The 12,891-nt window shown below is 38.8% G+C and overlaps 1 pseudogene; it reads right to left on the reverse strand.

Moving 5' to 3' along the window:
• The window catches only part of LOC109457297 (Y-box-binding protein 1), a 101,440-nt pseudogene extending 90,302 nt beyond the window's left edge, over positions 1-11,138 (reverse strand).
• Between the last annotated feature and the right edge of the window lie 1,753 nt (positions 11,139-12,891).

The raw sequence follows: 12,891 nt of genomic DNA on the forward strand, positions 1-12,891 counted from the left end.
TTCTTATGGCAGAATAGTGTTCCATTGTGTATATATGCCACATCTTCTTTATCCAATCACCTATCAAAGGACACTTTAATTTTTCAATTAGAGTTGACATTCATTATTATTTTATATTAATTTCAGATGTACAGCATAGTGGTTAGACATTTATATAATTTTAAAAAAATGATCCCCCTGACTAGTCTAGTATTCACTAGTCTAGTATCTTTATATCCCCATGACTATTTTGTGACTACCAATTTAAACATCTCATTCCTAATGAGTTCCACATAATTCTAAATAATTTACAATTTTCCCATATCTTCATTGTGTTCTAGTTTTCCTGTTATATGGAACATGATGCATAATACAGCTGCAAATTAATTTCAATATCTCAATCAATTTTTTAAAAATGAAGTTCAGCCACACTACTTTTACTATTACTATTTATCCAAGAACTACTGGCCTTCAAAGTGAGTGAGAATAAAAAGGATCCACGAAAATGGATAAGATTTCTGGAAGCAAAGATAAGTAATGGATTTTCTATTTCCGAAGAGCTCAATTTTTTTGCTATATAAAATATATATTTAAATTCATTTATGATTACTTACAATCCTATCTAATTTCCATGTTATTACCCATATTGAAGGTAGGGAGCATCTAAAAATAATAAGTCTGACTGAGATTCTCTCTCCTCTTTGGGTACTAGCAGAGTGACTGCCAATGCTAGTTAAATCCTCCTGGTTAAGCTACCTCTCCTTATAATACCTAAAGGAACACTTTTATTTCAGGGCTTTATAAATAATAATCATAACTAATAATTATTAAGCTTTAACTATGAGGCAGGCATTATTTTAAGCAAGTAACTTAAGCAAGTACTAATGCATTTAATTTCCAAACAAACCAATGAGGTTAGTACTACTATTATCCCCATTTTACAGCTGAAGAAACTGAGGCAGGTGAGGCTAAGATCCAGGTTGTCAAAGTCACACAGCATATAAAAGTAGAGCTGGAAAATGAGGCCATGCTTGTGAAGAAACAAAACCTATTTATGACCAAAGTATGTTGAGTTTATTAAAGAGTTAGTTTAAGTACATGGGAATAGGTAAGGCTACGCAGTAAATAACAAAGAATTAACATGGATAACCATGTTATTCATGGGTTCATTGTTCACTCTACCTCACTAATAGCTTATGCTAAATCAATTAGCAAAAAAATGGTTGGAAGCTGATCTTTACCCTGGGCCACACTCCTGTCTTCCTGCCTGGTGCTGAGGTGTTTCCTCTGCTTCCAGTGGCTCCACATCTGACACTCATCCATGACACCCTTGTCTGGACCACTCAGTGCTTTTTTCATAACGAATACATCTATTATTAGCAAGAGTTTTAACCCCTTTCTACTAGTGCACAAATTTCAGTCATTAAAGGAGAGAACTTTAATGCCTTAACTCAAAAAATTCCGTGTGAATGTCCATCGCTCTACCTTCACCAGCACTGCATAGGCAATTCTTTCAACTGGCAGTTCCTCTGCAAATGCTTTCTGAGAACCTGTGAATATCCTCTGGGTTTTACAGATCTGCCTGCTTTGGGTAGTAACCAGTGCAAGGGCGGTCCATAGACATGAGCTTCTTAAACTCTCAAGTTCACATGAATCAGCTACAGATATCATTCAAGTGCTAATTCCAGCTCAGTGTCTGGGGTAAGGCCTGAGATTCTGCATTTTCAACAAGCTTCCAGGTGATGCTTTTGCTGCTTCAAGGATCACACTGTAAGTAGCAAGGACCTGAGAGACTTGTCATTTCTTCCTTACCAGTTTCTTCTATCCCACTATAGATGTATCCTCGCTCCATCTCCTCCCCCAGCTGCAATACCTGGGTTATAGTCTTTTCACAGGCAACAAATGCTGTCTCGGCAGGATTTGGGTGATTTTTTTCTTTTATGTTTCTATGGTCACTGACATATACATTTCTATGCACTCCTAAGGACATATTTGACAAAATAATCTAGAAATTTTCTAAAGGTAGTAATTCAGGGCAACAGAAAGAATGAGAAAAACACCATAAATAGATAGGCTGTAAAGTTGCCCTCTCCTCAGCTCATATTTATTCTTCTCTAGCAGCTAAAGGTAGAACTAGGAGGAAATGGAAAATAGATGAGAGGAGGGCTTTGCCCCGGAGAGCTTTCATCAGTGAAGTACCAAAGTAATTACTGCACCTGACAAATTCCTACTCCTTGTTTTAGCCCAGTTTTAATAAAAGAAAGATTCAACAATGGTTTATATTACCTTGCGTTGCCTTTAATTTCATCAAGCTCCAATATGAAGACTTGCCACATTTACACTAAACTGCTTTTTGTCCTGAAGTTCATTTGTGAAGGCAGCCGCTGGGGCTTTAATCATCTTTTCTTCAATCTTTCATTTCTAACACACTGTGATTGATAATGGCTCTCCCAGGCTCCCCTGCGAACTGGGCAAATTCTCCTTCGTGTCAGTCCCAGGTAGTCAGTGGCAGAGAAAGCATCCACTAATTAAGAAATGAAAGGCCATTTCAAATGCTCTGGCTATAAAGACTTAGTAGTTCACATTCACAGTGGGCCACATGCAAAGGTAAGGTCCTCCACCCTGCTGGACCAGGCTATATATTTCACCGAGCTTGGGAACAGCAGGCAAATTCTTGGCATTTCAGAAGCTCTGTTGAAATCTGGGGTAGAGAAATGCTGCTCGTGTTTGAGAGCACAAAGCCCTGAGAATAACCTTCTCAGTATTAAGCAGATCACAGGAGTTCAAATCTCAATCACTGAGACACCATTGTGCCAAGGAGCACTTAGGAAAACCTTGAAAATGTTTTATGCTTACAGGATAACGCTTTTAGCATTGCTATTACTTAGAAAGCTCATTTCCTATGACTTTCTCTAAAAACCTGTAGGCAGCAAGCTCACCCCTTTTGCAGGATTTGAAGAGTATTTAAAACTCAGTCTAATTTGTGGGCAAGAAGGTACAAAATTTATAATGCAGACGTATGAGTCAGGAATTGACATGCAATTGAAATATGGTATGCATGATGTCTGTGGAGTAAAAATACTCAAAAGTACCTCATTTCAAAAATGCTGGAACATTTCTAATATAGATCTGTACTTAATATGTTCTTATAGGGCTTTTAAGGATTGTGGCTGATCTCAGTCTTGTGAACCAGGAAGCTGGCCTGGAATCTAAAGCAATGCCTTATACCTCCACGCTCAAAATACTGGCTTCAGAACATTGCACACTAAAAATAGAAATGATCCCAACAAATGCTCAGCCTTGACCAGGCAAAAAATAAACCTCCCTATTCCTGAGATCCGATAACAGGTGTTTTAGTGAAATGCCAAAGAACGAGCCAGAAACCAGACACATCATCTCTGCAAAAGCCTGTGCCAACAAGGAGAGCAAGAGTGTGGAATGGTAGAGAACTGGGGAGTTATCAGAACGAAGAACTGTAAGGCTGATACAGAGGAGGGCAGGGAGTTGCTTTCATGAGACCACTGAGCTTCCTATGACCATACACACATCAGAGAACTATTTGAACGAGGCCAAGGAACTCAACAGTTGGTATTTAACACATCTACTTAGCCAAATGCATCTGTCCATTTAGGAGTGACCTGAATTACCTTAGGTTTCACCTATTTGTGAACATAACAAAAGTTCTAAAAATGTCAGAAAGCAAAAAGTTGCTTGTTTATGGTAGCAGTTTAGTCTCCCTATGTGCACACATACTGAGTCCTCCCCACCCCACCCCGACCCCAGTACTTCCTGGGCATCCTTAGAGGTGTCTTGCATGGGTTCCAGAAACGTGTTCCATTTGTTCTTCCACTTTGGCAGCCACTGGAATGTCAAATAAGATATCCAAGGACGGTTCTACAACACTGACACTGCTGTATGCCCTCCACGACAGAGCTGCCTTTTCTAGTGCTTCGTCCTCCAGGAAACCTGGGAGAGTGGTTTCCACCCTGAAGCTGGCAGGACAGCACTGTGTTATCTTTACTCTTCTCTGGATCATGTTCCATGCAGAAATGCAGAGATGCTCTCTCTTCCCTTAGGACACAAGCCTACTGTGAGGGCTGAGCCGAGGAACTGAGAATTGTTGCTTCCATTTCTCCATCTCTGCAGCCAGGCATTTGAATAAAACTCATTCCAAACTCCAAAAACACTTTTGAAATGCTTATACATAATTTGAGGCTTGATATTGACAAAGTGAATTAAAGGTCTCTTCTAGGAGCTGAAGTTTTCAGAGAGGCCACCAGAACGATAGCTCATGTATAGACTCAATGGCTGTGTTTTCACAATTTAGCAAACAGTTCCTACTTGAAGTAGTCTGCCCCATAAAAATACTCGTCTTCAGACAATGTGAAAACAAAGTGAATGCAATATTGTGTAAAAGGAGCACAGTAAGGCTTACCTGAGTAACATGCATAACGAGGCAGAAATGACAAGTGTCCTGGATTTTTTTTTTTAACCTTTTCTTTTCCTTTCCTTTAGAATTTTTGGGAAAAATAGCTAAAAATGTGAACTTCTAAGTGCTCCTTCAGGCAAAAGTACTGTACATTCTCATGTTTGAATTTGATATTAAATTTCAGCATCTTATGCTTAAATTCTTTCCTAGAGAACTGAATACAACTCCATACCCATAGACAATTAAAGGTGAGAGCAGCTCAAACATAACCTGGGTTAGCCAGGTGTAGCCTTTCTTCCCATGTGCTGACTGGCCTGACATCTAGGAGTGGAAAAGGGGTGGAGGATGCAGGGTAGAGGAGGTGGCAGCTCTCTCTCTTCCCCAAGACAAAGAGGGCTTACTGATGATACAGACTCTTCTACAACAGAAGCCTACATATTTTATAAAAGGTATTTAGTGACTAAAGGAGACATAATCTAAACATTTCTTCTACTCTAATTATATGTATCTATAAACAAATCCCCAAGAAACAAAGCAAGACCCTCCAGAGAGCAAATATCCTCCCCAGTACACTTTATAATCTTCGTTTGAAATGAATTTATTATTCATAGTTTGACTTTATTGTTGATTTGAGAATCTTTGCATAAGAGATTGTAAAAGTAAACAAGATATATCCAATACTTCTCAAGGAGAGAGGCCAGAAGAACCACCTGAGGAGTTTGTAGGAATAGAGATTATTGGCCTTGCTGTAGCTTTAATCACTATTTACAATTATACACAATGTAATTCTATGCATCCATGGCTTTTGCCATGTGACTTGGAATCCGTGCCCCACTGCATTCATGTTGAGCTTGGCCCTGCAATTTGCCAGTGAATGTTGGGTGTAAGAGGCAGTGTGAGAGTTCAGGACTGAGAACTCCAGGTAAATCATTTGTTTCCATTGGCTCTCTTGAGTTCCTGCCATTTGCCATATGAATAGAAGGCTGGTCCAAGGATGAAATGAAACTCGTGGAGAAGATTCAAACCCAACATGAGCCACAGCCTGGAGCCTGGAACCCAGGGTCTAGCCTCACCTATTTCAAGTGCATCAGACCCATAGACCTGTGAGCAAGTTTTGGGGATGCTCAAAATGCAACACTGCTGCAGAAATAGCTGAGCAATGCACTCCTTACCCCTACCTCTACATAAGACATAGATACATATATATAGTCCCTCACCCCAAGTGGCTGACTCCACGGAGTATAATTGGAATCGATTTATAGTCTATCAAAAACAGTCTAGAAGCATCTTTCTCAATTTATGCAGCAGTGGGCAATGCTTAACTACTTTAATTCTACAGCACAAATTTGCAGAGTTGTACAGAAATTTACCGTATGATTGTCTATTTATTTCCACTTTGTGCCAGTTTATAAATTCTCTTCATCTTTCCATTACTTGCTCATCATGAGATTACATGATCACTTAACACATCAATTCTTCAAAGGGGGCAATTTCAATTACATGGAAGCCTCCCAACGTTGTCATTAGGAAGGAAACATAGTAGGCGGCAAAATCCCAGGCGAGATGTTCATACGGAAGAACTAATGATTACCTCCCAAGTCCACATTTCTTTAATTATAGCATCATGTTCAGTAAAGTTAAAGCTTTGTCAGTCATCTGCTGGAATCTCTGAGCTTGAAAGGTTTATGTATTATGCGGGGAAGGGAACTTGTATCATTCAAAATGGATATGTTGTACAAGGGAAGGTTACCGTCAAAATGGAATGAAATAGACGGCACTACAGTCTTCCTTTTTAAAAATAGCAAATTCTCCCAAAAGAGAAAAAATAAATAGAAGAGCAAATCATCTCTGTTGTTACATTATTCTTCTCTCTTGCGATACCCCCAAAGAATTCACTCTACAGAGTACACACTCAAATATGAAAAGCTTGATTGCTAGTCCCTACAATTGCATAAATTAATGACAACTCTCCACCAAGAAAAGATCCATTTCGATGATGCTTCTAAACAACATCTAATTTATTTTTTCAGGGCCCAAATAAAATATAATAAGTTATTTCAGCTAGTGCTTCTTGGGCTAAATATGGCAAACTGTAGCCTAAATGAAAGAATACTCGTTTTCTGTGATTAATTCTTCTCTGATGGATAAAATAAATCTAATCTAGACCTTTTACAAGATACACTAGTAAGCTGGGCTTAGGACTGCTCTATAAACTGCAGAGGTTTGACCCATGGGGTTGGGGGTGGAGGGTGGAGAGAAGAGTGGGAATAAAAAAAGAGAGGAAATACATCCTACTGAAAACAATGGGGACAAGGAAATTATCCAGTCTTTTCTTGTTAGCACCAGACACCCTGTCACTCAACTGACCTACATTTTCCTTTCATGTTTGTGAAAGGAGTGGAGAAGGGGAGAATATTTTCCTGGGAAAGGATTCTGGCTAAAGCAGTATTAAACAATAGTACAGTTCAACGGAAAAGGATATCAGCCTGGGGCTAAGGAATCGTGGTTCCTGTCCTAGCTTCACCACTAATTTTCCCTGTACCTGTAGATATACCAGAGCCCCTCTGGGTCTACATTTTAACACCTGTAAAATGGATAACCCCTAAACTACCTCCTTCCAATGAGTGTAGTTAACCAGCACAGAAGGATTTATAGACAATCTTATGCAAACAATATTATTCTAGCTAAGTGATGCTTACAAAAAAAATGTCTACCTTTCTACTTGTATCAATTTGAATGTATTTTTATTTTTTTATAAATAATGTGGTAGGTAACGTGGCCAAAATGCAAATGAGCCATTCTAAATGAGTCTAGCTAACTTTTATTAGAATTGATTTTTCAAGAATGGACATCAAACAAGTCTTACAATCTGTCTCAATTTACCTTTCTAGAGTCATTATCCCACTGTCTACCACCTTTCTAGTCACAACGAGCCACTGTCATATCTCAACTATGCACTTTCCATTTTGATTCATGCTAGTCTCTCTCTGCCTAGAGCCCTTCTCCATTACAGCCACTGACAAAAAAGCACTAACAAAAGGTCTTTGAAGGATACCTCTGTCACATTCCCACACACACTCCCTGAATATGGTTCCTTATATCTAACTTCCCCTTTCTCCCCCAATTTTTTCCCAGCTTCTCCTGAAGTGTCCTCTTTCAGTTCTTTTCATGGTGTCAGCAGCCCTCCAGTACACACAAAACTATCCCCCACCTTACCACCCACCCACAGAATGACAGACATACAGACTAGCCCATTTCATGTTTTCTATACGTGACTACACTTGGCTTCAGCGGGTACCAGTGGAAGCTTCTACAGACTCAGTCTGGAAGGAAGAATGGAGTCTTCTTTGGGGGAGGGGCACAATTAACTCCCCTCACCTCTCTCTGCCAGCATTGCTGATGCGGGCAGGGCAGCTCCTCCTGGAACCCAGAGGCAAACACAGCTGGTCTCTATTATAAGTCGCCATCTTCTGGAGGTCACCTGGGCCCGTGTATCTGAAGGCTGAACCCTCTACCCACACCTAACCTAGGAAGCAACTCATAGGACTCTGTTATAAGCCCAACTCCAACTCAATGTCTGAATAACTCTCCCTGGCCATATTATCCCGAAAGTGCACTTTTTGCTTTCCTGAGACAGTTTTTACTTGACAGAAACCCATATTAACCCCTGGAGACAACTAAGATGCTGACTGGTGCAAAGTTCATGCCATCTCTCTGATCACCAGGTTTCTACCCTTGTGATGGGGTGGGAGCTTCAGTTCATTCCACCAAGGAAGAATAATTTCAAGTATGAGTGTGTGTGTTTCATAAAGAAGTACATGACTAAAATCACTTGAATGTATAAGCAAAGACCCCCAAAGGCCTAAAGTGGAAAAAAAAAATTAAACCTGCTTGTGAATCCTCACAAGTGCACTTGGTGAATTGCAAGTCCCAGTAGGTTCAATGAGGGTGTAAGTAGAATCTGAGTAATGTGATTCACCTTATCTGACTCTTTCCCATCAAATTAATGGAGGATTTAATTCATATTTCAAAAAACATAATTGAAATAGTCTTATGCACAGAATGATCCAATAAAACAAATTCATTGCTACATCACACAAGTCTGAGACAAGTAAATCTAAAATCTTTCTATAGACCCTGTGTACATTTGTTTATAAAAACAAAGAAGACAAAAAGATTATTTCTGCATCTTTCTCATTGAATGGACACAGATGGTTTATACACAGGCATTTAAAAAGTATTACCTCCTTTACAGATATGTAAATCTAGGCTCAATGGTGACGGGTTAATTATCCTGTTACTATCCCGGTTATATATTTAATTTTCTAACTTCATGATTTTGTCTCTCTTTTTTTTATACTACAAAAGTTGAATCTTTGGAATCTCAAAATACCAGAATCTGTTAGTCAATGATAAGTGTCCTGGATTTTCAGAACTAATTTTTAATGCAGAAAGATAGAGCAAATCTGAGATAAAACCCTCCAACCCAAGCTTGACTGTTAACAACTTTGTCACTGACCCAGCATGTGACCGAGGTCACTTCACTTACCCTCTTGGTGTCTTGTTCCTTCATCTGGAAAATGAAGGTACCGTAATAAGGGCTCACTGCCTCACAGGGCTGCAAGGAAGAGTCATGAATAATTCATTTCCCACACTCAAAACCAGAATCGTAAAGCACAGTAATAAAATACGAGCAATTGAAGACACAGGTGTTTTAGGATTCTTAAGTTAATGAGCTAAAGTATTGCTTAGCTTTCAAATGCAATGGCAGGCATATTTCAAAACTTGGATAATATTAACCCTTAAACTGGGAAGAAGATTTTCAGGGAGAAAGCAGTTGGCGATGCCTCTGACAAATTTTGGGACCTCACATGTATGGCCAACTTATCATGTACTGACTGTCTGAGCTCAGGAAAGGCATTAACCCCACCAATCTTTCCTATTCCCACCTTCAGAAATGATGTGTTGGATTTGCTTTCACTAAGTTCACTGCCAAGCCAGAAGTTCAAAGGTTGCTATCATTGTGAGGCATCTATTCCTTTTTTCCATAAACATCAATAGAAATTACTTCATTTTACTGTATAGCTCTCTTTTAGGTAGTCAGATTTCCAATGGGAGGCCAGAGTTATTTTTATATACACTCAGTTGGGACCTTTTTCAAAAGAAAACATTTACTTTGTTTTCCTTATTATAAATTCCACAATTAAATTATGTGGAAATGTATTTATAAAGAGATAGTAATCCATTATCTTACCCCTTTTGAGAAAACAATTTGGTACAGTTTCCTCCACACTTCTGTGAAAATACAAACATGTATTTTTTTTTACTATTAATATTTTAATAAATATTTACAGGTTTATACTATATATACATTTTTTGAAATTGTCCTTGTTTTTAGAAAAACCTTCCTGATCAGCAAGTACAGATCTAGCTCATTCTTTCTTATCAGCTGTATTAGATTCCTTCATGAATCTGTACCATAATATGGACATCGTTTTGATAAAATTTTTGTCTAATTTGCCCAATAAAAAATGTTCTGTTCAGAATATCCTTATAGAAATAATATCTTGGTCCACATAAATGACTGCTGCAGAACAACTAACCCAAGATGGGAGTGTGCAATCATATTTTAGGATGTGTTTTCGTTTGTTAACAAACCAAAACACATCAGTATTCACCATTTAGTCAAATACGGCCCAGCACTGTCCTGTAAGGCAAATGAGAAGTATACAGAATATAAGTTATGATGTACATGTATGCTATAAACTTAATTAGCCATTTGTCTCAAAATTATTACATCTTTTTTAAAATGTCTGCTTCCTTTGTTTGTTATAAATATTCATCTAGATACATAAAATATACTAAGCAGCATTTTGTCTGCAACCCAGCAAGCAAATTCACTGAGGCATGAGGGCTATATAAGCAGTGGAGCAGAAGAGCATGCTATTACATGGATAAATGCTCTGCAGTTACTGAAGCAGGGCAAAAACAATCACAGGGACATGGATTTCAGAATATGCTGCAGCAACCATATTTGGGGGGATTGGGGAAAAGAAAGGGATTGTTTATAAATAGGAAAAATACAGATCTCATGATACTTCCTAAAATTGAGTGTGTTTAGTCTCATTCAGATAAATTGTTACTGTTATGCTATCTGCCTATCAGATATTTGAAATTCATCAAGAAGCCATGGTCAGTGCACAGACATGTATAATGAAACATTTTATAGGATGATTTCCTTTTAATCACCAAAAGGTCTAACAGGGTGGTTGGCCTGCTTCCCTAATAAAATTTAAATAGCTTTTGCCTCAGGTCAAAGTGAAGTCGGCCATCCTACGAGGAGTTCATCTGTGACATCCATAATCATTGCTGCCCAGTCTCAAGAGACTATTTGAGATTACTGCTTCTGTCAGAAAATAAATAAATAATGAGAGAGAGAAAAAGAGAGAGAGAGAGAGAGAGAGAGAAGCATTGCGTAGTTTTCTAACCCAAACAAATTTTAGTCCATGGTCCATATCTTTGCCTTATTAAGGACTGAGATACCTCATTCTATGTCCTCCTGGCTTGGCACACCTCATAATTCCTTCCTCACCATGGCAGAGGTCAGCATTTCCCTGTGGAAGAGACCACAGCCAGATGCCAGCAGCTCAGAGACTCTCTGTAGGCTCCATTCTGACCCTTTGGGCTGTGGCCTTGAATCTCCAACGTGGTCCTGTGGCTTCTCTCCCATTTCCTACCTCTCTGCTTCATCCATGTCTCTGTTCTTATTTTCTGCTTGACTTTTAGGGGTGGCTTCAGCCTTGAACTATCCCGAATGAATCCCTTAGGCCTATTCTCCAAAGTAAAGCCCATATCCCAGGGCCCAAGGAACTTAGTATCTGGGAGGAGATTGAACCTGAGCCTTTAATTGGTCAATCACACATGGTACACATATGTAAGGATGGGCGTGCACATGCATTTGCGCGTGCACGCACACGCACACAAGCTAATAAATCTCAAGAGACTTCCTCAGGATATGGCCTCTCTCCTTCCACATCTTAGATCCATTTCCTTTATGTGGGTACCTTACTATGCTTATGGCAGTAAGGTAAGATAGCTGGCAGTGCTGTCGTTCTTCAAGTTCAAGCCCAGCAGGAAAATGTATCTGCTCCTGTTTCTGAGTTCTCAGGAACATACTTGACTATATTTTACTAGCTTTCAATCTGTTTCAAGACATTCCCTGAACCAATTGTTTTGGCCAGAAAAATTTAAACACTGATGCCTCCGAAATTCACTTGAAGCACAGGGATTGAGGACGGGAGAGACTCTCCAGGGAAATTCTAGATTTATTGTCGGAAGAAGAGAGAATGAATGTTCAGGTGAATGATCAAGTGCCTGTATATTAATATAACTGGATCAATTGCTTCATATTTATAAAAGTTAAGAAGCAATTCAATCAAGAGTTTCTAAGGACTCACAGAATCAGATTATAGAAAGCCATCATCTAGCTCCTGGCTATTAAAATGTGCTTCATGGACCTGCAACAACAGCATCATCAGGAAGCTTGTTAGAATCGAAGAATCTCAGGCCCCCTGGACCTAATGAATCAGAATCAGCATTTTAACAAGATCTCCAGTATGTACAGTAAAGCTGAAAATTAGTGATCCAAACTTAACTCTCAGTTTACAGATGTGGTACCTGGGATGAAGCAAATGAAGAGCTTTGCCCAAGGTTATACAACCAATAAGTGGTAGAATTAGCACAGGAAATAGAATCCAGGTCTCTTGTCATTCCTAGGAGGTTTTCTCCAGGTTGGCACTACTTTGCATGGTGAACTTTTCAATCAATCATAATTATATTTTTAATTATGGTTTTGTTATTAAAACATACAAATCTTGATGTAAATCACTATAGCATGATGGTTCAGAAGTACAACTCTACAATCGAAGAGGCCTGGATTAGAATCTCAGCTCTAGCTGTTTCTACCTCATAAATTTGTGCAAGTTACTTCACTGCTATAGAATGCAGTTTTCTCATATACCTGCCTCATAGAATTATTCCAGGAATTGAAAGTGACTAGGCCTGTATATATATTATATTTGTTATAAACTTAATATTTTTAGCATATAGAGCTCAAAAATATTATTTTTATCATTATTTCCCATAGAATAACTCTTTCCATCCATTCATTTTTTTCATCCATATCTTTCCAGGCATCAGCAATACAAAGATGGATAAATATGACTATCTGCCATCAGAGACTATACTCTATCAGAGGAGACAGAGCAGCAACAAATTTGGCTGTGACAAATGCAAACCTATCTACGTGAACAAAGTGCCAGCAAGGCACAGAGAAGAAGCAATTAATTTTGCCTGGAAAAGGTAAATGAGGTTCCTCAAAAAAAATAAAATTACATAGCCAGCACCTCAATGGGAGGCTGGGAGTTCTTCAAGGTATTCAATTTAGTTTTTGAGGAATTAACATACATTTGTTACGGACAGTT

This window comes from Rhinolophus sinicus, linkage group LG04, assembly GCF_036562045.2.
Source record: "Rhinolophus sinicus isolate RSC01 linkage group LG04, ASM3656204v1, whole genome shotgun sequence".
In the NCBI taxonomy this organism is placed as follows: domain Eukaryota; kingdom Metazoa; phylum Chordata; class Mammalia; order Chiroptera; family Rhinolophidae; genus Rhinolophus; species Rhinolophus sinicus.